This window comes from Macaca mulatta, chromosome 20 (assembly GCF_049350105.2).
Source record: "Macaca mulatta isolate MMU2019108-1 chromosome 20, T2T-MMU8v2.0, whole genome shotgun sequence".
Lineage (NCBI taxonomy): Eukaryota > Metazoa > Chordata > Mammalia > Primates > Cercopithecidae > Macaca > Macaca mulatta.
Window position 1 is genome coordinate 7,381,795 of NC_133425.1, and position 22,407 is coordinate 7,404,201.

At 39.9% G+C, this 22,407-nt stretch overlaps 1 protein-coding gene and 1 long non-coding RNA gene across 17 annotated transcripts in view; both read left to right on the forward strand.

Moving 5' to 3' along the window:
* Window positions 1-22,407, forward strand: part of RBFOX1 (RNA binding fox-1 homolog 1) — a 2,485,711-nt gene that overhangs the window by 879,284 nt on the left and 1,584,020 nt on the right. The gene's annotated exons all lie outside the window — the stretch shown is intronic.
* LOC144337922 (uncharacterized) lies at window positions 1,447-20,938 on the forward strand. The gene is made up of 2 exons (XR_013411563.1): window positions 1,447-2,212; window positions 18,488-20,938. It is a non-coding gene; the product is annotated as an uncharacterized LOC144337922 (long non-coding RNA).

Below are 22,407 nucleotides of genomic sequence, written 5' to 3' on the forward strand. Positions count from 1 at the left end.
CCTTGACTAGCTTGGGACGACATCCCTGGCTCCTTCCAATCTATGTCCCTATCTTCACATTCATTACCTTTTCTCTTCTGTACATGTCGGATCTCCCTCTGCTCTCTCTTATAGAGACACTTGTGATTGTATTAATATTTCGGACCCACCTAGATAATCCAGAATAATCACCCCATCTGAAGATCCTTGATTGAATCTCATCTGCAAAGACCCTTTTCTCTCACAAGTTAACATGTACCGACTACAGAGATTAGGCCCTGATATGTTTGGGTAGTGATTATTCAGCTTAATACAGTGGGTTAGAAATACAACTTGATTCTCCATTGTACAAGAATGGGGGTTTAGTCTTAATGGTTTTATCATGCCATGGACATGACCACTGTCAGTATCAGTGGGGGCATTTTCTGAATTGTGCCTTCGGTTTTCTGCGAGCTCATTGCCCCCTTTCCCCTTTAATATTTGAGTAAAGCTTATGTTACACACACACAAAAATGCCTGCAGCAAAAAGAATTTCTTGATCATCTTTGGATCGATATGTAATGTTTATGTTATATTGAATCTTCATGCCATATTTCAGGTTTAACTTCTCTGTCAATTTTGAAATGATCTGTGGTAAATTCCATATTGGAAAGACGTGGGTCTCCTCTACTGACTTATTTTCTTCTTCTTGTTCCCTGAAAAGCCTTTCTTATCACCCCAGGAATTGCAGAAAGATGTTTTTTCACTCATGAGGCATAATATAGTTAGTCGATGATATATTTGTTATAAAAAACTCTATTTCCAGTGTAGTCCAAACTTAAATTTCCCTAGTGTTCATTTGCTTTCTCTATTTTCGAGTGCACTTAAAAATACATTTGCAGTCACGATTGCCTGGGTAAGTTATAAATCCTAGATATTAGAATTTTTATGCTTTAGAAATAATAAATGAAGGCTTACCAATTAAAGATAAAAAATTACTTGACTGGGGATAGTAGAATATTTTATCAGTATTATTAAAATTTAAGGGCAGCTGAAATGCCACAGGAATCTTTGTATAACATTTCAGTTTAAAAAGTTGGCTTAAGGATAAGTTACATTCTTTTCTTCAATTTTACATCAAATAGGATATTATATAAATTTTTTAAAAAAGAGCAGAAATCTTGTTGAACTGAATCAAATACAGAGCTTTTCTCCAGTTGTAGCCATGTGGTTTTACCTTTTATGCTTGGAAATCACTTTTTTATGTATCTTGGGTATCTAATAATTACCATTATCAATCACTTTATCAAAATAATGTTAATACCACACATGGAATAAATAACCTCATGTGATTTATTATAAAACCAAGGATTTAAAAAATTAATATGTTTAATCTATCAGCACATCTACTGTCTATGGATAAGGGTATATTTTGTGGATGATCACAATAGGTTTTTCACTCTAATTTTTGGTTTTCTGTATTTTCTTCATTTTTTTTTTTTTTTTTTTTTTTTTTGGTTCATTATTCTGTCAGCTCTCTGGTGCCCTGGCTTTTTCTCTGTAGGTCATTGTGACTTCTTTGCAGCATCATCAGAATTCTCTATAGCTTCATAAATAACCTCTCTGGAAATTGATGATTGCTAGAGAATAGCACAGAATTCTAGGTAGGCACTGAAAAAATTATAAAATGAAATAAAAGATTGCCTTTTCAGAAGATGATCCTATTAGGAGAAGCAGAATTCTGTATCCTGCACAAACACAATTGACACCTAAGTAGTGTGCATTTTTAAGCAGTCATTTGTGAAATGATGTGGACTTAATGGCAGATTAGAACAACTACCCGCTGGGCTGTTTCAAAAAACAAAACCCTCCAATTAAGATGGATCCATGAGAATGTGAAATCAATCCGCCATAACACTGAGCACTTTCTGTGTGAAGGACACTCCACGAGTGGCATGAAATAGGAGTGGAGGGGTTGGATATCATGTCAGTCCTCGAGAACTGTGTAATCCGGAGCAGTGGTTCTCAATGGGGGACAGTTTTGCCCCCGCCCCCTCCCCCGCCAAGAGGACAGTAGGCCATGCCTTGAGACCTATTTCATTGTTGCGACCAGGGAGGCAGTGCTGCTGGCATTAGTGGGTAGAGGCCAGACATGCTGCTAATAATCCTCCAATGCACAGCACCAGCCCCCACCGCAAAGAATTGCCTGGCCCACAATGTCAATAGTCTTGAGACTGCAAAATGCTAGTGTGGAGTAAGGGAAAAGCATGTGCAGAAAATGGTATTTCAAGGAAGTCATGATAGGTACCAGCATATTTATGAGGGTTCAGCAGAAGGAAGAGATTCTTGTGGGTTATACAGGCATGGAATGGGGGGGTCAGATCTCATGCTAGACTTAGGAAGTGTGATTTGCCTTGAAGGATGGGCGAGAGAGAGAGAGAGCGAGAGCGTGAGGGCATTTCACAAAGAAAAATGGCAATACGAGAATGATATTCATAATTCTTAATGGAAAGTACGCCACATACACTGACTTGCTGGAACAGATGTCTTACCAGTCAGAACAGAAATGCAACGTCGCCCCATTGTTGGATATACAGGTCTCATATCAGCCTTGGGACAACATTCTTTCTTAAGACTCAATCAGTTGTCTTGTTAGAACTAGTTTTGTGGTAAACTGGAATGGGCTTATTTTCTTGAAGCCCTTGAATAAGAAAGTTGGACTTTACCTGATACACAAGGTGGGCTATGAAACCACCAAAACCTTTTGAGTTAAGGAGTTTCTAAGAAAGTTTGTCATCCTACTTTCACCCACTTTGTCAGTGAATTTCTTAAAAGGATATTAAGTGTGTGATGGAATCTTCTTATAGGCACGTCCCATTGGAGTTATAGAGCAAAACCCCAGGACTGTGGTTTTTGACAGAAGTCTCATCAAAATAAACTGGATATTTCTAATGTGAGTCATTGGTGGTGGCAGGGCAGGAGAAAACTGTGACGATGAAGGCAGTATTTTAAGGAGTTTAATTCTGGGGCAAAATGCAGAATGATTTGGAATGAGAAGAAACAAAGTAAGACTTTTTAAACATTGTTTGGATGTAGGTAGTGGGCTCAGAAATTCAGACATACGTTAGAGGTGTGATTACTAAAGAATCAGTACCATCTAAACTCATCTTCTTTTAAGTGATTTGATAAAAAGGGATAAGTGTATGGATTGATATAAATAATTCACATACAATACTTGGCCCAGAGGAGAAGTGGTTTTGGACTTAAGAAACATATGCTAAAGGTGTGATTATTAAAGAATCGTTAAAACCTAATCTCTCTCATTTTCCATTTACTGATCTGACAAAAAAAAGTCGTTGATGTTATAGATTGAATGAAATATTTCACATAAAACACTTGGCCCAGTGGAAGAGTGGTTTTGAAGCCAATAACTGGTATATTCCAGACCAATTATCTAGCTGGAGCCAATCAACCATTAAGTTCTTCATTGTTATGAAGAAGATAATACATTTTGTGGACTTTAAGAACGTCTACTGTAAGGGTTATAGGATGAAATGCAGGTAAGAATTGAGAATAGTGTCTGGAATCTTGTCAGTGTTCAATAAATGAATATAGTAAATGGTACTTCAAATGTTTATTCAATATGTGCATTCTAATAGAGAAATAAAAGTTTACCTTGACATGTTGAGTAGCAGTCACTTGAGTTATAAAGGTGCATTAAAGAAGTCAGAGGTAGGGCGTGATGACTCACGCCTGTAATCCCAGCAGTTTGCGAGGCCGAGGTGGGCAGATCACGTGGGTCGGGAGTTCGAGACCAGCCTGGCCAACATGGAGAAACCCCGTCTCTACTAAAAATAAAAAAATTAGCCATGCGTGGTTGTGCATGCCTGTAATCCCAGCTACTTGGGAGGCTGAGGCAGGAGAATCGTTTGAACCCAGAAGGCAGAGGTTGTGGTGAGCTGAGATTGTGCCATTGCACTCCAGCCTGGGCGACTAGAGCAAAACTCCATATCAAAAAAAAAAAAAAAAAAAAAAAAAAAAGAAAAGAAAAGAAAAAAGACAGGGAGCAAGTTCTGAGATAAGAGATGGAGTGGAATAATTTTTACCTGCCCAGAGTTTGATATAAAGAAGGGAGGTGTCTGAGTGAAATACTTAGCAGGTGTTCGGAGGATGTTACATCTGAGAGATCAGAGCGGGTTTGACTGGTTTGGAAATCTTCGTAGAGGGGAGTTGGAACATGTTGGAAAGTAATTTGCTGCATCAGCTTTTAAGTCTGTCCTGTTTATCGTTTGCATTTATAACTTCATTTGGGCCTAGAAGTGTTAAGGAAGCACCACTGAAGCCAAGAAAAATCTATCAGGCAGCTATTGCCACCATGGTTCTATGTTACAAACCATCCTGAAGTGTAGTTCCTCACATACTTTGCTTACTCACGAGTCTATAGAAGAGTAAGGATGTGAGAGCTATGTGGCTAGTCCGGACTGGATTGCAGACTCCAAGATGCAAGTTGAGTTCACATCTGCCCTGGTGTCTTTCATTCTCCTTGGATCAGACTTCTTTGGACATTTTCTTCTCTTGGTGAATTACAGACGGACAAGAGGGTGAGGCTGATTGCAAAAGGACATTTTAAGCTTCTGCTCACATCACTTCCTGTAACCTCGCATTAGCCAAAGCAAGTTATGTGGCCAAATCCAAGGTTAAGCGTCAACATAGCCACCATGAGGCTATGATACTGGTGTGAGTTTTAATACTACTTCAGGGAAGTAAAGAGCCAGAAGAACGACAGCGACATAAAAGGAAATTTTTCTGGGTGATGAAAAGTGCAAGGTTTTGTGTGGCTTTGTTGATGGTACTGTGGCAGCCATCCTGTGGACACGGTGAGATGACCAGAAGCATCACAGAGACACAGCTATTGAAGCAAAGGCAGAAATTGCCTGTCTCCACATTTGTTGATACTGAGGTCTTGAAGTCGTGCCCTCTGTTCCTCACAGTGGAGAGCAAGACTAAGGACACCATAGGGGTATGAAGAGGGAGAAAAGAAGAAATTGAAACTGGACCTTGGGATTCACCCACATTTGGAGTATGGGAGTGGCTGAATGCCTAGCATGTAACATGCGCTAGGAATGTTTGTTGTCTTGAATTGATTTGAAGGAGTCGGAGAGGCCGTGGTCCCTGTGTCTCCTTACATCTATTATTCCACTGCCAGGCCATTCTCCTTTGCTCCCATCCCAGAGAAACCTGTATCCCCAGCAGCATAATAATGACATTTCATTATTATGATCTGACACCCTAGGGCTGGTATCCAGCTGTTCTAAATAGAGCGGGTTTCTGTCAAAGAGATTTATTTCACTTAGGACTAAGCATGACTATTCAAACTACTGCCACCTGGGGAGAAAGTCTTTATTTACCATTCTTTCCAGTTGTCAATCTCTAGATAGGTATGTACTCATTATTTTTTTTCTCCCTTCATCTCTCATATTCACAAAGAAAAAAGTTTTGTGTTATTACAGAATGATCTGATTTCAGCGATGAAATTCTTCTCTTGCTGGTCATTTTACAGTTAGATTCTTGGATGAATATTATTTCCATCTTATGCAATTAAGAGTGATATCTCATCTGATTTCAGTGAGGAAATTCTTCTGTCGTTGGCCATTTTACAGTTAGAGTCTTTGATGAATATTATTTCCATCTTATGCAATTAAGAATAATATCTCATGTGGCATTAAATTGTTGGACTGCCTTTGAAATTGAAGGCAGTGAGAAAATTCTAGCATGAGCATCACCTTTTTGTGTGTACGTAGCTTTTTGGATCTCATTACTTACAGTATAATTAGGCAATAGTTGCTGCAGTTATATTTATAGTTGTTTATTTCTCATTTTCATAATGGAACTTGCCAATGAGAATCAATGGCATAAAAGTTTTCTTGGAGAGGGGTGTAACTTGTGGACTACTAACACTGCCTTTAGTTCAGTCTTTCTGATACTGTTTTATGAGTATCTTTCTGATACTTTTATAAGCAAATAATGATATGCTTGCCTTGTCTGTTGGCAGCAAACCCCTTTGAAATGTATGTTAGAATGTATTAATGTTTAGGATGACTAATGGCTGGTGATGCAGGACAGGCAAGTCCAAAAGTTGGGGTTTAGCCTGGGAGGATTCTTGGCCTACCTAGAAAAGAATTCATGTGCAAGCAGGTGGTGTTAGACAGCAATCCTCTATTGAATGATATGGCTCCTTGCAGAGGAGGGCTAACTCATAGGCACTGCACCAAGAGTCGGCCACATATGGGCTATTCACAACTATATTTATACCCACTTATACCCATTTTCAGTTACATGCAAATTAAGGGACAAGTTAATGCAAATTAAGGGACAAGTTAATGCAAATTAAGGGGTGGGTTATTTAGAACTTTGTAGGAAAGGAACAGTAACTGCCAGGTTGTTGTCATGGAAAGGGGTGGCAACTTCCAGGTGATTGGCATGGCATTGGTAAACTGTCCTAGCACTAGTGGGTGTCTTCTGCTAATTAGCAGTGAGGGTATCTGGGTATTGCTTTCATCACCATTTACTAGTTCCTGCCGTTTTGTTTTTTCTTCATCCTGTCAGGACCCGTAAATGCATCCTGCCAGTCTCCTACCTAACTAGAATTCTTGTAAGAAATAGTTGGCATAATGTGGAGCATAAATTTCAAGTTTTAGGATTTCACTGCCCCTTAGAATTTAATAAGTACGAATAAAAGGCTTGCACAGGATTGCGTGCTTTACACTTTTCCACAGAAAAGGCAAAAGGAGGTATTTATTATTAGGATAATTATATAAAATAAAGTGAGTTGAAGCCATATGCAATAGTGAGGATGTCTTAATAGAGTAGCCCTTTAATGGATTTGTGCATGTTGGTTAGCCCAAGGGCTGGGCTACAGTGAGATCTGTACTTGTCTGCATAACATCCATTTTTTTTTCCCTCTATCCTTGCGTGGCAGCCAGGTGGTATAAGATTGCTGAGATAAATTCCAAGTATAGCATCTCATTACTCTAAGCTAGCGGTCAGCAAACTTTTTCTATAAAGAGCCAGGAGTTTTGTCCTGTGGGCCGAATAATCTTTCTTGTAACTACTTATTGTTTATTTGCAAAGTTTATTTACCAAGCTACACAGTGGGCTGGGTTTGTCTTGTGGTCATAATTCCCCAATTCATGGTCTAAATTACATATGATAATCTCCAGGGTCTCAGGCCTCTGCCCTCCTGGAGCTGTGGTATTCTCCTGGCCCACACAGATTTGTTAAGGAATAGGAAAATAATACTATGTGCACTAGCAAGATATAAATATCTCTTTCTAATACCCAAAGGATTATAAATCATTCTACTGTAAAGACACATACATACCTATGTTTATTGCTGCAGTCTTCACAGTAGCAAAGACTTGGAACCAACCCAAATGCCCATCAATGATAGACTTGATAAAGAAAATGTGGCACATATACACCATAGAATACTATGCAGCCATAAAAAAGGATAAGTTCATGTCCTTTGCAGGGACATGGATGAAGCTGAAAACCATCATTCTCAGCAAACTAACAGGAACAGAAAACTGAACACCACATGTCGTCTCTCATAAATGGGAATTGAATAATGAGAACACGTAGACACAGGGAGGGGAACATCACACACCGGGGCCTGTCAGGGGCTGGGGGGCTGTGGGAGGGACAGCATTAGAAGAGATACCTAATGTAGATGACAGGTTGATGGATGCAGCAAACCACCATGGCACGTGTATACCTAACAAACCTGCACGTTCTGCACATGTTTCCCAGAACTTAAAGTATAACAATAATTTTTAAAAAGCTGTTAAAGTTTTCTTATTACCAAGAAGGCTGTAGGAAGATATTACCATGCATTGCAGTGGAGATTTTCTTGCATGTATATGATAACCACAACTGCAGCAGCCACTTACCCACCTGCTTGGAGATGAAGCCAGCGCAGGTGAGGAGAGGAGCAGAGTGAAGAGGAACTTCTGAAACTAAAAACATCTGCTAGCTTGTATGAATACTAGAGTGCCTAGATTTCCTGTTATGTGTGACAGCATCTTTCGTTGCCGTTTAATCAAGTTTGAGTTGGGCTTCTTCTTATTTGCAAGTACACGTACCTCAGCTGACAGGCGAGAAAACAGAACCCCCATTAATAAGATATTACTAGGAACTTAGAGACGTGAGACAGCAGAGAAGAGATGAGATGAAATTGGGAGACAGAGAGAGAGAGAGACTGGAGGCTCTACAGTAAAAGATATTGAGATAATCTTCATTGGCAGATGCTAGAAGTCCTTTCAAGAGCTAGAGTATTTAAACATCTAATTCTGAATAGGGTGCGTGTTCAAGATTAAAAATTCCTCTGCAACTCCAAACTACAGTTAAGTCGGATGCTCTCACCAAAGCCTTCCTGGAGTAGTTGTAGATAAATAAAGGCTGAGATGCTGAGTTCCATTCTTGGGTAAGCTAGACTGAAACGAAAGGGAGTCCCTATGAGAAGGGTGAGCGTTCAGGGGGTAAAGAATTAAAGCCACAAATTACTCTGAGTGTGTAAATTCCTGTGAATTTGTGGACATCTTTGGAAGTATGCTAAACATACAAAAAATGCATGACAGTTACCTTTAAAACTCGGAAGACGGTTTCACCTTCCTTTCCAAGTTTGTCATACATCTCAAGTGATCAGAAAAAGAACAATTATGTTCACCGTACAGTATTAGATCACCTTTCATGGTTTGAATGGTTCTGCTCCAAAATTCTGGTGTTGCCAATGTGATAGGATTAAGAGGTGGGGCCGTTCAGGTGTGATTAGGCCATAATGGCTCCTCCCTCATAAATGGGATATAGCCCTTTGTAAAAAGAGGCTTCTGGTAGCATTTGGCTCTCTTGGCCTTCCGCCTTTTGCGTTGTGAAGACACAGCATTCCTCTCCTCTGGAGGATGTAGCTTTCACTCAACAGCTGAGTCTACTGGCACCTTGGTCTTGAACTTCCCAGCCTCCAGAACTGTGAGAAATACCTTTCTGTTCTTTATAAATTACTCATTCTCAGCTATTTTGTTATAGCAGCACAAAATGGAGTAAGACACCATCTAAGAGGAGTTAGCTTTAAAATATTTGGAAAAAATACATAGTCAAGTTTTCTTTGAGATTTTTTATGTATTCTACATCCCTTAATGATCTAGTTTCCTTCCCACCATGATGATTAAATATTTTCTTCTAAACACAGTGAAAGCAGAGTAATTTTGTTGGTAATAAAGCGAAATATTTCTAGTAAGTACACAAGATGGACATCTGTAACTTTTGAAGGAGCAGCTATAAATAATTTTAAAAAATTTTGAGATAATTTTGCACTTTCAGAAGAGTTGCAAAAGTAGTCCAGAGAATTTTTGTATAGTCTTTACCCATCTTCTCTGAATATTAACATTTTACATCACCATAAAACAATAATAGAAACTAATAAGTTAGCATTAGGACCATGCTGTCAACTGAAATATATACTTCACTGAGTTTACAAGATTTTACTCCGGTTCTTTTATTCTTCCACGATCTATTCCATTTTTCCACATTGTTTTTAGTTGCCATATCACCTTATGTCTCAGTTCATTCAGACTGCTATAACAAAATACCTCGCATTGGGTAGATTTTTTAAAAAGAAATTTATTTCTCATAGTTTTGGAGGATGGAAAGTCCAAAATCAACATACTGGCAGATTCAATGTTTGGCAAGTGCTGGTTTCCAGGATCATAGATGGCATCTTCTTGCCATGTCATCACATGGTGTAAGGGTCAAGGTAACTGTCTTGGATGGCGGCAGTGGCTGCTGCTGCTGCAACCTCCGCCTCCACCTCCGCCTCCTTTTCTTCCTCTCTCTCTCTCTCTCCCTTTCTCCTTCTCTCCCTCTTTCTCTCTTTGTCTCTCTCTCCCTCTCCTTCCTTCCTTCCTTCCTTCCTTGCTTCCTTCCTTCCTTCCTTCCTTCCTTCCTTCCTTCCTTCCTTCCCCCCCTTTTCTCCTCTCCTCTCCTCTCCTCTTCTCTCCTCTCCTTTTCCTTCCTTCCTTCTTTGCTTCTTTCCCTCTTCCCTCCCTCCCTCCCTCTCTGCCTCCCTCCCTTCCTCTTCCCCCTTCCCTTCCCTTCCCTTCCCTTCCTTCCTTTCTTTCTTTTTCTTTGTCTCTCTTTCTCTTCCCCCTCTCTTTCTCTCTCCCTCTCTTCCCCCTCTCTTTCTCTCTCCCTCTCTTTCTCTGTCTTTTCTTCCTTCCTTACTTCCTTTTTTCTCTTTCTGTGTCTCTTCTTCCTTCCTTCCTTTCTTCCTTTCTCTCTTTCTCTCTTTCTCTATCTGTCTGTCTGTCTTCTTCACTAATCCTACTCATGAGGGCTCTGGTCCCATGACGTAATCACCTCCCAATGCCATCACATTAGAGATTAGGTTTCAACGTGTGAATATGGGGAGGGCACTAACGTTCAGACCATTGTACCTTAGTTCCCTCCAATCTGTGAAACTGTGACAATTCCTCAGTTTGTTTGTTTGTTTGTTTGTTTTGATCTTTCCTGATTTTGATACGTTTGATTTTGCTTGTCATGGGATGTTGGGTGAGTCATATAATATGTCTGAGTGTCAGTTTCCACATAGGTTTTATAGATATAATGAGAATACCTACACCATGTTTCTTAGATGGGGATTATATAAAGAAATCATTTTGGCTCAATGAATATTAGCTGTTCATAATAATTGTTATTAATTATTAATATTAATTTTATAATTTTTAAAGGGATATTTCTCAGCTGGGATTATCTGCTGTTTGACCCTGATTAGAATGAATTTATGTGTTATTGGAAAGGATGCCACGAAAGTGATGTGTCCTTAGCAGATCACACTGGAGGGTCAACGATGTCTGTGTATCTTTTTACTACTGATATTAGCCTTGATCACTTAGTTGAGAAGGCATTTGCCAAGTTTCTTCACGGTAAGATTGTTTTTAACCTTTGAACTTAAAAGTATCCTAATTTATTACTTTGATGGCCTAATGGTGATTTTCAATTTCCTCTCATGCCCTATACATGTATTAATTGGAACACTTGTGTAAGGAAGCATTTTTCATTCTCCTCCATTTATTTTTTCAGTGTTTATATCATTATTGACTCAATAGTTATTTTGAGGGTGAGTTATAATCTAATATTGTCATAATTTTTGTGACTCAAATCATTCCATAGGGTATCCACAGGCTGGTTTCAGACTCCTGACCCTAAGCGATCCTACCTCAGCCTCCTAAAACACTAGGATTAGAGGCATAGTTCTAAGACATTTTTGTCACCCCAGAAGGAGACCCTGTATCCAATAAGTAGTCACTCTTATTCCTTCTCCTCTGCCCCAGCCTTTGGCAATCACTAATCTGATTTCTCTACATAGATATTTTCCTATTTCAGATATTTCATGTAAATGAATTCATACAGCATGTGTCTGTTTGTGTCCAACTTCTTTAATTTAGTATAGTGTTTTTTTTGAAGTTCAGCCAAGTGGTAGCACATACCAGTGCTTCATTCCCTTTTATGGCTGAATAACATTTCATTGTATGGATAGACCGCATTTTGTTTATCCATTCATTAGCATTTGCCTTGTTTTCATCATTTCCTTGATGTAAATAGCTGCTATGAGTATTTTTGGAGAAGTATTTGTTTGAGTACACGTTTTCAGTTGTTTTGGGCACATACCTAGGAGTGGAATTGCTGAATCATGCAGTAGCTCTATGTTTAACTTACTGAGGTATCAGCAAACTGTTTCCCACTTCAACCACCCCATTTTACATTCCCATCAGCAATGTTGGAGGATTCCAATCTCTTTGTAAGCAAATTTCCCATGTTGTGCTTTCCCAAGGGGGCACTGGAGTGAATGGCATCCTCTTTGCCATCTTGCTTGTCATGGGATCTTGGGTGGGTCATAGAATTTGTCTGAGCCTCAGTTTCCACATAGGTTTTATAGGTATACTGGTAAAACCTACACCATATTTCTTATGTGAGGATTATATAAAGAAATCATTTTGGCTCAGTGAGTATATTAGCTGCTTATAATAATTGTTATTAATTATTAATATTAATTTTGCCTTTCCTTCTCAGCCTCTTGTGTGTTGTTCTTGCTTGTGGCTCTGAATTTGGATGGCTGAGTAACCTTTTAGCAACTCAGATCTGTCCCTGTGTTTCTCCTCTGTATAAGACGTCAGTTCTGGTGCTGCTAACATTCACTGCAGCCCTTCGCTCTTTTTCATCCAAATGTTTCTGGTGTACAGAACGCATGCTTCTGGATTTATGGTGGGGGCTGGTGAAGAGTAGAGAGGACAAGGAGGTCTGGGGCTGTCGTGTGAAACAGCTTGTTCTTCCTGCAGATTTCTTTTTATTATTTCCTAGAGCTTTCACACTTCATCTTACGTGAATGCATTTTGTAATTTTACATTCTACTTTATGATTTATCCATGTGTGTCCTAATATTACAATCAACCATATCCTGATAAAAAATAAATCTTCCTGTCCAACTGGCATGTTGGGAGTGTGCACCCAGTGTGTCCTGTATGTCCAGGCACAGCCCTGCCAACCCATCAAAATACATGTACTGCAGGTTTATGGGAGCTTCAGGGTGCACAAGACACACCTGGAGAGCTGATCAAAACAGAGACTCTAGACTCTGCTTTGATACACAGACTTAATGTGTCTGTGGGAGCCTCAGGAGTCTGTATTCTTTACAAGGTGCCCCAGTGAGTGTGATGTAAGCTGGCCTGTGTACATGGTGGGTCACCTCCAGTGTGCTGAGTGTGCTGTGGACCACCTTTGGAGAAACACCAGGGAAAATGATGATGCTTGAAATCCTGGATCCTACCTGCTTCTCTTCATCTCAGGCCACTGCCCATACCCAGCACCCCCAAATCCTAGCCTCCAAGAATGATCCAGCCACATTAACCTTTTGTTCTTGGCATGTTTGACTTTGTCACTCCATTTGCTTGTACACTGTGTCTGCCTTGTCCAAGGGAGCATTCCTGCTCATCCTTCTAAGGCTCAACTCAGTGGGGACAACTGTTCCTTTGGGAGCTTAGTGTAGCATGGTGATTAACAGGTGGGGAGCTCTTAAGGTCAAGGGTATCAGGGCTAGTCTGCTTTCTACATTTACCAGCTGGGTGAATGTGAACAAGTTCATTGATCTCTCTCAGACCGTTTCTTCCTCTGTAAAAGAAGGAGTAACTAACGGTACCTATCTTTATAGGATGACTGTGGGATTAAGTGAGGCAATACCTATAAAATGCCTAAGACAGAGTTAGTACTCAATGACTCTTTTTGTTATTTTATTTTATTTTTGAGATGGAGTTTCATTTACTCTCTCACCCAGGCTGGAGTGCAGTGGCATGATCTCCGCCCACTGCAACCCCTGCCTCCTGGGTTCAAGCAATTCTCCTGCCTCAGCCTCCCAAGTAGCTGGGACTATAGGCGTACACCACCATGTCCAGCTAATTTTTGTATTTTTAGTAGAGATGGGGTTTCACCATGTTGGCCAGGCTGGTCTCGAACTTCTGGCCTCAAATGATCTGCCCACCTTGACCTAAAGTGCTGGGATTACAGGCGTGAGCCACTGTGTCCGGCCCTTTTTGTTATTTTTTATTTTTTTTCTTTTAATTAACCACCTGATTATCTCCTCTGCTAGTCTGTGAGCTTCTTGACAGTGGGGAAGAGTCCTCAATAATTTGTGTATTTATGTTATTTATAACAGAACCTTGTGTCTAAAAGATCACACACACACACACACACACACACACACACACTCACACACATATTTTTGAAGGAGCTTTCTACCTGCTGGGAATTATTGAATGAACAAATGCATTTTATGAATTCCCTAATCCTTTTCTTTGCTTTTTTCACCACTTTCTCATTCGAGTTAATCTCTGAAGACATAATACCCTGCCATGGAGCCTCATCCCTGCATGGGCTATTTGTCACATCCGGGCTTATATTGTGCTGACTGGGCCTTCCTTGAGACATCCGCTCCCTGTTAATGATTGACTGACAGTAGGAGGCCAATATGCTGAGTCAGCACCCTGGGGCTCACTGGCTCTTCCCTTATTGAAGGGGAAGGGAGTAACTTTATCTTGTTAGTTAATGGGAAGAAAAAGCCATAGGACCTTTGTCATCCATTCTGCCGGGTTACAGAATGTGACCTGTGTGTCTGTGTGTGTGTGTGTGTGTGTGTGTGTATAAAATATACTCTCTGATTAAAGCACCAAAGCTACTGCCAATAAGCTTCAGGATAAGTAGAAAGGATATTAGTTTAAAAGACTGAAATGCCACCAGTAGAAAAATAAAACAATTTTTCAGCAAACCATAAGAAAAAAAAACTATTGGAAATATATAAACTGCTGTTCTCTGGAGAATATTAGCATTTTAACACACATGGCTATCAGAAGAAAATGTTTGCATAACTCAGGGAGGTACTTTGGAAGCATTACAGAATTTTAGGAGATCCCTCAAAAGGCTAAACCTAAAATTGCCTTATGATGCAGCATTTCCATTCCTATGAATATACCCAAAGGAATCGAAAACAGAATCTTGGACAGATACTTGTATACCAGTGTTTATTGTAGCATTATTTGCAATAGCCAAAAGGTGGAAACCACCCAAATGCCCATCCATGGATAAATGAATAAATAAGACTTGGCACATATGAAAGTCATTTGTCCATTAAACCATAATAAAGTTCTGACATGTGCTATAATAGGGATGAACCTTGCAAACATTATGCTAAGTGAAAGAAACCAGATAGAAAGGGACAAATATTATATGGTTCCACTTCTAGGGATGCTAAAGTATTCAAATACATGGAAACTGAAAATAGAATAGAGGTTACCAGGGGCTGAAGTGGGAGGAATAAGGAGTTAGTGTTTAGTGGATTCGGAGTGTCATTATGGGAAGATGATAAAATTATGGAAAAGGGTAGCAGCGATGGCTGCATAACATTGTGAACGTACTAAATGCCACTGAACTATTCACTTAAGAATAGTTAAAAGTAATTCCAGCACTTTGGGAGGCTGAGGCAGGCGGATCACTTGAGCTCCGGAATTCAAGACCAGCCTGGGCAACATGGCGAAATCCCATCTTTACAACATATACAAAAATTAGCTCAGCGTGTTGGCACATGCCTGTAATCCCAGCTCCTCAGGACACTGAGGTCCAGGGATCTCTTGACCCTGGGAAGAGGAGGTTGCGGTGAGCTGAGATTGTACCACTGCCTGGCGACAGAGCGAGACTCCCTCAAAAAAAGAATAGCTAAAAGGTAAATTTTATGTTAGGTATATTATATCACAAGAAAAAAATGCAAGGAGAAAAGAATACACAGCTTAAAAAAATGAACTCTTGCTTGCCTGGAAAGGTGCATTCCCTTCATGGGGAGCTCACTGGTTTCTAGCTACCCTCAAGTGTGAGACAGAGGCTGGAGACTGGTGACTCGCGGGCTGGAACTCACCCCTCTAGGTGTTTTGTTTGCACCACAGAGTTTGTATTATTTGTCCACATTTTACTAAGAGGTATTTGGCATCGAAAACTGAAACTAGATTCCCTTTTATCTTGGACAGTTTGTCCATGCTGGGTCCACATTCTCCTGTGCCACCCAGCTTCCTGTGAAGGGAGTCTTCAGTCTCCCTGGGCACCTGGGCCCTACAGAAGCTTATAGTTATAGCCCCAAAGTGAAAGTTTTCACTCTGTCTCAGAGCTGACCCTCTGCTATTGGAGTCATTGCCTTTGTATTGTGGGATTTGATTATAGTAATGTAAACGAGCCTAAGATGATGACCTCTAGGGACTGAACGCTGGGGTATTTCTTCACTCCAGGCTGAGACGTGGTAGCTGGAAAGCCCACTGATGCCAAGTTCAATTTTTTTTTTTTTGAGACAGTCTCTCTGTTGCCCAGGCTGGGGTGTGGTGGCATGATCTTGGCTCACTGAAACCTCCGCCTCCAGGGTTCAAGCAATCCTCCCACCTCAGCCTTCTGAGTAGTGAGGATTACAGGCACGTACCACCAGGCCCAGCTTTTTTTTTTTTTTTTAAGTAGAGACGAGGTTTCGCCATGTTGGCCAGGCTGGTCTCAAACTCCTGACCTCAAGTGATCTGCCTGCCTTGGCCTTCCAAGATGCTGGGATTACAGGCATGAGTCACTGTGCCTGGCCCCAATTCAATTTTTTAATATATCCAATTATTTTTTTTTAAATATCCCGAACGAATAGATTTTTAACCATCTACAACCAGCCAGCTTTGCGTATTTCACAAAGCCTCACCAGCCTTACCCATTTGGTGAGATAGGGCTTTGTAGTTACAAGGCCCCAAGTTGCCCCACCCCTCTGGAGGCCTTTGACCCAGAGACTCCCCAAGGAGCTGCTGAATGACATCATCTAGACAAGTAATCCCCTCCTCAGGGTTCCCTTCCTCTTACATCCACTGCTGGATGACGACTTGCTCACACACGCCTCTGGATAGTCTCATGCTATAAGGGACATTGTGCAGCTGCCTGTGCATGTGTTACCTCCTCTTTCAGTCATATCTTTTTCTTTGACCAGCCCCCAGATCCTTAAGCTCCCTACAATCATTACAATGTGCTTTTCTCATATGAAAGTATAAATAGAAGTCACTAGACGGAGGAGAAGAAGAGGTGGGTCTTCTTAAGAGGGCGTTTGTCTCCCCTGTTGAGATAGGGAAAGCAATAGAACACGTGTTGGGGATGCTCGTGTTTGCCAGGGGCAGGAGAGAGCATCTTGTTTGTCTGCTTTGAGTACGTGGCGAGGCCTTCCAGGATCAGCCTCATATGTATCTGCACTTCGATGTTTTACGAGAGGCCCTAAACTGAGGATAACCCTTGGAGAGTTAAACACCGTGAATGCCATATGCCTGGAGTGCACTTCTCGTTGGTCAAGGATTAAATTCATGGGAAACGTGCACCAAAAGCAGATGCAGCCTCATCGTAGGTTCTGAATCCAGGGTGAAAAGGCCATGGGAGCTGCTCGTAGTCAGCAGAAGTGTGTGCCTAACCTGGATGGATGGTTCTGGTTGATCAGGATTTGTAGGAAATAGAGTAATGCAATTATCATCCGCGGTTGGCTCTCTGTGGGATGTTCTCACAGATCCGTGGCAAAGGGTTGGTAGGCTATTTTCCTCCCCATTGTATTGTGAGATGTACAAACCTTCCTACTGATACTGCCGGGGAGAGATTTCTGAAGGATTATGAGACTGCTATTTAAAAAAGTGATTTCCAGTTAAATACCTTTCAGTATTAAAATGGTAAAGCTATAAGGAACGGGGGGATAGTCTTCCATAATAATTGCTTCTCAAGGAGCTTAGTCTGATTGTCTTATTAACAACTTGAACTTCATCCTTTCCTATGACAAATGAGAAAAGAATTCTGTGATTCATTGAACAGTCAGATTTCCAATATGGTATTTACTTGCATTTTCGTTTCCACTTCAGCCAGGAAATCAAATCCTAGGGATTAAATAACCCATTTGAAATGTAATGGAGAATTACACCAAAAAAGGAAAATTCACCCACAAATGAGAGCGACTTCATTCAAAGTTTCCAGATGATAGTGGAGACTGCCAACACATCAAGCAACGGTGACCTCACCTTCGCAGGCCATTGGTATTAGCCCTCTCTTACCTTCCTGCTGGTGCCATGAAATTTACTTTCTGGCAGTCAACATAGCTAATAGTGGCCATGCACTGAATGTTTACTATATGCCAAGTCTGGTGTTTTTTTTTTTTTTTTTAATTTAAATTTTACTGCTCTGTGAAGTAGGTACTTCCAGTGTCCCATTTTAGGAGAAGGAATCAGACAAAGACAGTTATGTAATATGCGCAAGATCACAGACATAGTACATGGTAGACTCAAGTTCCAAACTATCTTCCATATGGCTTCAGACTGTAATCCAAGTCAGCATTTATGTGCATGCTACCGGGTCAGGTATGATGGGATGCGTCTCTTTACTTAATATGTATGTTCTGGGGGCCTGGCTCCTCCCCTGGTTTTCACTAGAGCAGGTTTTGTTCTTTTTTACACCAGAACTCTCTAAAACCCAAAGTCATAACATTCACATAATAGTCAACATGTATGTATCTCAAGGGTCTGCTAGAGCTAGGTGCTGGAGGAAGGAAAAGACACTAAAAACAATGGTCCTGCCCTCATGGGGCTTATACTCTCCTGAGAAGCCACGTTACAAAGAAGCAAACATCTCAGAAACAGGTTATGCCTTATGCCAGGTAGTAGGAAAAACAAATCAACGTGGTCGTGAGATAGAAAACAAGGAGGGGTTCATCGAGATAGGATGGTCAGGAAAGGCTCCCTGACCATCCACTAAAGGTTAGAGAGGGGGAAGGAATCAAGCTGGGCCCACAGCTACAGGAAGAACATCTCAGACAGAGGTAACAGCAAGTGCAGAGGCCTCAGGAACAAGTTTGACCTGTTGGAGAAACTGGAAGGACATCAACATGGCTTGACGGGAGTAAGAGAGTAATGAGGAGGGCTGCCTTAGATGGAGTCAACGGGTTGGGTTTAAAAAGCCAAAAAAAGCTCTTCCATATCTCAGATTATTTTATCTCTCTCTTTTTAAAGAAAGTTATTTTTCTGTATTGTTTTTCTTCTGTTTCACCTTTTTGAGGCACCGGCTCCAGTTGCCATTAATTAAAAAAAAATTGCCCTCTGTTCATGTGGGCCTTTTAATTCAAGGAATGTTTGAGCATTATATGCCAAGTCCTGAGGTAGGCAAGGCAGGGGTTTGAAAGATGTGAAGTGATGTGTCTGTGGGCCTTAGAAACACGTAGATTTGAATTCCAAAAGTGAGAATTAAGTTGACCTTACAGAAATGAATTGCAGGTTAGGTGGTGGTAAACCTCTAAAGAAGATTCATGTAGGACCTTTTCACATAATTCTGTTCTCCAGTCAATTTTAAACCACACTGCATCCCAGCAAGGACGGTTTATGGCTTTGTTCACGTCATAGATTTAGAAATCAAGACCTAAGAAAGGTCACACAATTAAATAAATGTTCAACACTCAGGGAGAGATGGGATGTTAATAACAGATTCTCAGTTGAGTGACATTGACTTGCTACTTTTGTAACAGCTACTTTGCTTTGCATTTGTAAAACCTAAAACAAATTTTTTTCTGTATTTTTGATGGAGAAAAGGGAAGTTTTTGACCTGAGCATTTTCTCACTTCAGAGAATTGAATAAGGGAAGCGTGCACTGATTAATATTCTTGGGGGTGCTAGAAATATATCCGAAAACCTCTTGAGTCTAGTGTTTCTCAAATTTTAATGTGCTTAAAGATATCTGGAGCTATGCTGTGAAGTCACTAGCCATATGTGACTTCTCAGTACTTCTGAATACTTGAAATGTAGCTAGATGAAATTGAGGCATATTTATAAAATGCACACATTTGAAGAGTTACTGTGAAAATAAATATAAAATATCTCGATAATTTTTGTACCAATTACGCAATAAAATAATCTTTTGATGTATTGGGTTAAATTCAACATATTATTCAATCAATTTCATTTATTTGTTTTCACTTTTTAAATAAAATGCAGCTATTAGAAAATTTAGAATCGTGTATACCTTACATTATGTTTTTATTTTACCGTATTACTGTAAGAAGACTTCTGTGTCCAGCCATGATACCTTACGTTATGTTTTTATTTTACCGTATTACTCTGAGAAGACTTCTGTGTCCAGCCTTAATACCTTATGTTATGTTTTTATTTTATCATATCACTCTAAGAAGACTTCTGTGTCCAGCCTTGATGCTACAGCTGACACTAGGTTGGTCCTCATACTGAAAGCAATAAAATATATAAGGCTACTCTCTTTGAGCATATAAGGCTACTCTTTTGATCAAAAGGCAGCTCCGTGATCCTGGAGAGAAGGGAGATACCTAAGCTGATCTTCATGAAAGCCCTGGCTTTCTGTCCAGGAGCCCTTTTCTGCTGCAAGGCAGGTAGGTGGTGCCAAGCACAGTGACATTCTCACTGAGCTGAAGATTTGAAGACTAGAGTTCTGGGATTCTGAAGTGGAATGGTTTTGAGGTCAGGTGGTGCAAAAGAGGAATATGTGCAGGGGGAATGCTCATAAGTCTGCATGGAATTTTACAGCTGGTCCTTGGCTGACTGTCCATGCACAAGGTGACCGACTTCACCAGAGATCAGAGATCAGTTGACACAGGGTTCAGAGTCAGATAGTAAAACAAGAATCTGTGCAGTGCTGGGACACTTGCAATCCAAGCAACCCAGAGTTGGGAGACCTTATGCAATACCTTGTGCAATCAGTTGAAACCCCAGAATGTCTATGCTGAGGATTAAGTTCCAGTTCCACTAGAATAAGACCATGCCTGATGAGTAAGTTCAAGCTGGAAATAGACCCATGTGACAAAGAGTAAAACCTAGCACAACAGGATCAAAATGACACTCTAGTCATTTCACCACTTACATGAACAAAACTCAGCACCTTTCAAAAGAAAGCATTATTAGCACAATCTGGATTTCTGTAATGCATTTTGCATCTTGTTCAACATACCACAAAATTTATTAAGCATTATGAATAAACAGGGTCATGTGACCTACAGCAAGATATAAAATAAAGGAGACAGAAGCAGACCCTGATGTGTCATGGATGTTAGAATAATCAGAAATGACTGTAAAACAACGAATGTAAATATGTTCAAGACTTAAAGAGATGATTGTGTTACTTAAATGAATAAACAAGGGATACCAGGAAAAAAAAATGGAAATCATAAAAAGGAATCAAATGGAAAGTTTAGAAAGGAAATGTAAAATATTTGAAATAAGCAAGGCACTTTTGAAGAGTTTAACACTAGATTGAAGACTATAGAAGAAAGGACTAGTGAGTTTGAAGACAGAACAAAAAAGTATTCAATCTGAAGAACACAAAAGGAAACAAAGGTAGTAAAATAAACAGAGATCTGTGGGAGAATATCAAGTGGTTTGATATATCTGTAATTGAAAGCACAAAGGGAGGGAGGAGAGAGAGAATAGGATAGAAAAAACAGCTGAGGAGAATGGTGAAAATTTTCCAAAGTTAATAAAAAAACATCCATTTACAGGTCCAAGAAGATCAGCAGATCAGATTAAATACAGGTTGAGTTAAAAAAAAAAAAAAAAAAAAAAGAAAAAGATGCTGGGCGCAGTGGCTTGTGCCTGTAGTCCTAGCACTTTGGGAGGTGGGTGGATCACGACGTCAGGAGATTGAAACCATCCTGGCTAACACAGTGAAACCCTGCCTGTACTAAAAATACAAAAAGTTAGTCGGATGTGGTGGCAGGTGCCTGTAGTCCCAGCTACTCGGGAGGCTGAGGCAGGAGAATGGCATGAACTTGGGAGGTGGAGCTTGCAGTGAGCTGAGATCATGCCACTGCACTCCAGCCTGGGCAACAGAGCGAGACACCATCTCAAAAAAAAAAAAAAAAAAAAAAAAAAAAAAAAAAAGACCTAGACTCAGACATCAGTCATACTGATGAAAAAAAAAAAAAAAAGATAGTGAGATAATATTGAAAACAACCAATGAAAAGGGAAATATAAAATGCAGGGGATGAATGGTACAAATGATAGCTGATTTCTCGTAGAAGCTGTGGAGACCAGAAGACAATCATATGACATCTTTAAAGTTCAGAAAGAAACAAAAAAACACTGTCAACACAGAATTATATGACTGGCAAAAATATTCTTAAAAATTAGGTGAAATAAACACATTTTAATCTAAAGGACAGTAGAGGAAATGGGTCAGCAGCACAAGAAATGCAAGGGACATAATCAAAGATGAAAAGAAATGAGAGCAGAAAGAAGCTCTGATATAAAGAAGTGAAAATAGTTGAAATGGTAGACACATAGGTAACTATGAATGTATATGCTGTCACTTAATTTACTTGGAAAAAACATACTTTAAAATAAAAATGATATAGTTTTATTCTTGGGTTTGTTAAATATGTAGTAAAATTTAAGACTATGCAAATTTATGATGCTGAGTAGGAAATACAATTTTATTATATTATGATTTTTATATTTTAACAGAAGCTACATAATATGAACTCTAAAAAGATTCTGATAATTTGTGGATACATATTATTTATCCTACAGTGCCTAAAAATGAATAGAATATAGCTTTAAACATAAATGTATATGTAATGCAAAAAGGATTTGCTTATTAAAAAGGAAGTCAAGAAATAAAACTAAACATATGGATGTGAAAACTAGAATGCAAAAGCTTGAAACACAACCATAGAAATAATTTCACCAAGTGCAAGTGGACTAAACACTCCACTTAAAGAGCAGAGATTGTCAGACTGTAATAAAAAGCGAGAACCAGTTATTTGCTGACTACAAGAGACTCGTCAGAAATACAGAGACACAGTTA